The sequence below is a fragment of the Electrophorus electricus genome, chromosome 5 (assembly GCF_041902795.1).
Source record: "Electrophorus electricus isolate QZ-2024a chromosome 5, ASM4190279v1, whole genome shotgun sequence".
NCBI lineage: Eukaryota > Metazoa > Chordata > Actinopteri > Gymnotiformes > Gymnotidae > Electrophorus > Electrophorus electricus.
Genome location: NC_137501.1, coordinates 2,160,001 through 2,164,781, shown reverse-complemented (window position 1 = coordinate 2,164,781; position 4,781 = coordinate 2,160,001).

The following is a 4,781-nucleotide window of genomic DNA, read 5'->3' as shown; positions in this document are numbered from 1 at the left end:
TCAGTAGCTCTATGGGTGTCATGTGACTCGGCCCATTTAGCCACACCTTTCCCACTCACCCACACACACACACACACACACACACACACACACACACACACACACATACACACAGACACACACACACACACACACACACACACAGTGACTTCCTTGACTGGTCAAAACAGCTGAGTTCCATAAACTTTCCTCTTCCTCATCTTTAACAGTTTATTGCTGAGTTTAACAGCTTTACAAGTGAGCATGCTGACCTACATGGGGGTGGTGTCACATCTGGCACCTCCCTCCTAAACCCCACCCTATGCTGCCACCCACCATGATATTAGAGGTCAGTTAGGTGTGAACTCCACTACAATGCTACGTGTGACATTAAAGTAGGTCATGAAACAGGGCTACCCTGCGTACCTTCACACAAAGAGCTGACAGAGACGATGGAAACAGGTTTTACAGGTCTGTAAAAATTCTCCACCTCCTGGTAACGGAGTTGTGAGGGTGTCACCACACGGGTAGCTCAGAGCTGACAAAGGCATAGCATCTGGAGAAAGGGTTCTCCGTACCATCCATCTCCTCCACAACAATCATTATGTTCAGGGATTGCGGCCTTTCAGAGGGACCTGTGATAATGTTTCCGAAGTCTACAGTGGCCTGCTAGGCTCAGGTTTCAACATGTTCTAGCTATTAAAGAACAGTCTCACAGAAGTCCTGTAAAACCTGGAATAAAGATAGTGTGTGTGTGTGTGTGTGTGTGTGTGTGTGTGTGTGTGTGTGTGTGTGTGTGTATAGTCTCATTCCTCATTGCATCACTCCCTTTTAGGTTTCTATCCCCTTGTTCAGTCATGCAAATGTTTGGTTTTCCTTTCAAATCTGTTAGCTGTATTTTAGTCTTGGTTATTGTTTACCTCGTTAAGTAGCCCAGTTCTGAGTGCTCCCCTTCCTTGCTCTTCTACCCTGTTTGTCTTAGTTTCATGGTTCGTTGTTTTCCCCTATGTCTTCCCTTAATATTTAGTTCCCTTATTCATCTAGTGCACATCTTCAGCCTGTTATCCTTTTGTTTGTTCCTGGGTTTTGTTCTGTATTGTGTTCTGCTGGTGTTTCCGTTATTAAACTTGTCATTTGTGTACACTGTCTTGTATATCGATTTCGTTATGGCTTCCCCTGCTTTGAATTCTGCTCGCTCTCATGTCAAAGGCGGTGGTACTTCGCACGTGTGTTCACACTCGACCTTCCCTGCTTTACACTGGGAGATTGAGGGTCCTGCGTAGAATCTTAGCTGCTCCCAGGATTGCAGTCTACTGGACAGACATCTCGGATGTTGTTCCTGGGATCGGCTGGAGTCATTCCCCGGATTGGCAGGTGCTCTTTTTAGTGCTCCGATTGCCACTGGAGCCACTGCCGCGTTCACTTTCCACATCAATTCCAGTTCTTCTCTCAGCGATTTTAGTGTTTCTCAGGGCATTTTTGCTCCTTCTGTCCATCTTGTCTGTCTGTATCTGGAAGTCCCACGGGGTCTTAGCATGGTCACTCTCCTGGTGCACTCATGGATCTTGGTTGTTACTTCCGCTTAGTGTACGGACTCAGAGTGCTGGATTTGGGATGAAACCCTCCATGCATTGTGAAGAGTTTCCTTGTCTTGATGTCTGTTGCTTCTATCTCCTTCGTAGGTCAGATTATTGTGCCAGTGGGTATCTGATGACTGGTAGCGTGTAGGTGTTTGTAGGTGTTGGTAGGTGTTGATAGTCCAGATCTGTTTTTTTCCCATTCAGCTGACTTCTCAGGACTTGCCTCACTCTTTGTAGGTACTGGGCTGTAGCTGATTTCCTTGTGACCTCTTCATGACTCCCGTTTGCTTGGTAATTATCGTTGCCCTCAACATCTGTTATGGTTCCTTCTGCTATTACGTCTACCAGGCTTTTCTAGCCACCTTCCCTCTCATTGTGACGATCCGACCACACTTATCCAGTACAAATGACATTCTGATTGCTGTATATCCTGCTGAGATAGATTAGTGAGCCGATGTCCGTTCACTTCTGGCATACAACTTGATGTCATCAATGTAGACTGTAGAGGATGTACAACTGTAGAGGATGTACAGGTGTAGAGGAGGTTCAGGTGTAGAGGAGGTACAGGTGTAGAGGAGGTTCAGGTGTAGAAGAGGTTCAGGTGTAGAGGAGGTACAGGTATAGAGGAGGTACAGGTGTAGAGGAGGTACAGGTACAGTATCTGTAGCCACTTGGTGAAGATCTCAGTGAGGGCCTGAAGGGGTTCAGCAGTGGGGACAGAGTGTCTCCTTGGTAAATCCTGCATTTGATGGTCACTTGTGCTGTTGGCCTCTAGGGTCATCTTTCATGGCCCCACTGGGTTATTGATGAAGGTTCTTAGAATCCTGTACATGTTATACAGCCTCAAGGATCCGCCAGTCACAAGGGCCATGTCCACGTTGATGCCTGACAGGACAGTCCATGTTGTGCAGAAGCAGGTTGTTGTCTTCTAGTTGGAGGGAACCATCTCTTTTCCTTCAGGATCAGAACAGGAGCCATTCAGGGTGGCTTCCATCCATTAGCAGCTGGTTCATTTGCTAGTGAGATAGTTAATGAAGCAGTGGTTAAGGAACTTGAATAATAATCAGAAGGTTGATGGTTCAAGTCCCACCACTGCCAAATTGCCCCTGTTGGGCCCCTTAACCCTCAAGTTGTGCTCAGCCACAGTTGTGAGTTGCTCTGGATAAAAGTGTTGGCTAAATGGCATAAAATGTAAATATACTAGAGCCTGTCCAGGGAGGTCACTGTAGTTTAGGTATTGTTGACCAGCCAGAGCTATTAATTTGCTTGGCGGTATCTGGTGATGGACATCTATAAAGCTTCATTCACATCTTCCAGCAGCGTTTCAGATACTTCACTTAGTCTGCTTGGTAGTTTGTCCATCTTGGCATGTGTGCATAGACTCATTGGGTCTTGGTTCCCAATTTCAGGGTGTGCGCATGAGGATAGTTCCTCTTTGACCTCCCATTCTGGCTGTTGTACCTCCTAAATCTTCAGTTATGACAGTCACAGTGCTGGAACACTGAGTTAGTTTAGATGATGGGTATCAAAGCATCCATAGTTCCACATGCCCAGCATATACCCTCTCACACTGGGGCTGTTTGTGTAGTGGCATTCCAGCAGTCCAATGTTTCACACCCATGTCTGTTGGGAAGACTGTTTGGGTCTGAATTCTGTTTAACTACAACACTAAAGCAAAGCTGATGCACTACCATGCACAACTGAGCTCTAATCAGACTATAAATATGTCTTGTCTGCTTTTGTTGCTGCCAGCCCATGTGATGTTTGTCTAAGAATTCATTGCGCTTACAGACGTTATCTGGTCTTAAGTTTGCTATCGTCTGTAAGGATCAGAAGCATTTAGTCAAGTCTGAGAACTCTTCCCGACAGTCTTCACACACATCACAAGAATCTCTGTACACACACCCACACACACGCACGCACGCACACACACAATTACGCATTCTAACAGCTGTGATTATTCTAGAATATTTATTCTTCAAACATGGACCAACAGAGGATACATACAGACAGAGCAAAGACCAGAATTTCACATCAAAATAAACTCTCCCAACACACACACACACCCACACCCACACACACACACACACACACACACACACACACACACACACACTGATCCATCGTCTTGTCTTTCTGTCACTCTCTTCTCCCCATCAAATAATTTCCGCTAAATCCATTTTGAAAGCGCATCATTGCTGAGGCAGGCAAATCCCCCATAATCCCCCAGGTTTATCACCAACCTTGTGTGCTTTTTGTTTTGTCTGCTGCCACCGTTATCCAGACTTGTTTGCTGATAGAATCAGCTAGCAGTCACTGGGGCTCATATATCTGAATTCACACACACACACACACACACGCACACGCACACGCACACACACACACGCACAAGCACAGTCTGTCATCAACACTGTCATATCTGTCATATGTCTCCACTTGGTGATGTCCCTGAAAGCATTTTGCTTCCTTGCTCTTATTTTTCTTACCACTATAAATCTGCTATCGTGGAGGGAGATGGACATGAATCTTGCAGCCAAAGAAATCCCATGTAAATGTGTCCCTGTGTGTGAATCAGCTCTCAGCTCCGTCATGCTGGGAAGACGGGGTCAGAGGTCGTTACCACAGATATGGTATAGAAGGCTAACTAATGGTTCAACTTAAGGTGACCCTGAACACACCTGAACAAACCAGCAGTCTTTTCAGCTCAGGGTCAGCTGAAACTGAGCCACTTAGCTCACTAGATCCATGAATTTATCTTGAGATTATCTTCTGATTATGATGAAATATCAGTGACTGTAATACAAATTTTTACTGGATAATACCAGTTTTGGGGGGTACATTTTTCCCTGTGAAAGTATGTCAGAAAGGATGGGCTGAACATAAAAAACTATAAAGTGTAAAGTTTGAAGGACAAATGAGGGGTTAGTTATTTGCTTTTATGATTGTATTTATTTAAATATTTACAGAACAGAAACTGGTCTCAAAGCCTGAAGAAAACAAAATCTGACGAGAAGGAGCGCATATAAAGGGATGAGTGAAAATCCTCCCTCATAACTGCATGTGTGTGTCTGTGTGTGTGTGTCTGCCCTTCATTCCCCCTGCTGTGTTTGCTGGAGTGTGTATATGTGTGTGCGTATATGTGTGTACGTTTTTGGATTCGCAGACAAATGTGATTTATGTCTTGGAACTTTGATCTCCTAAAAGGCTTTGAGATTTACACAA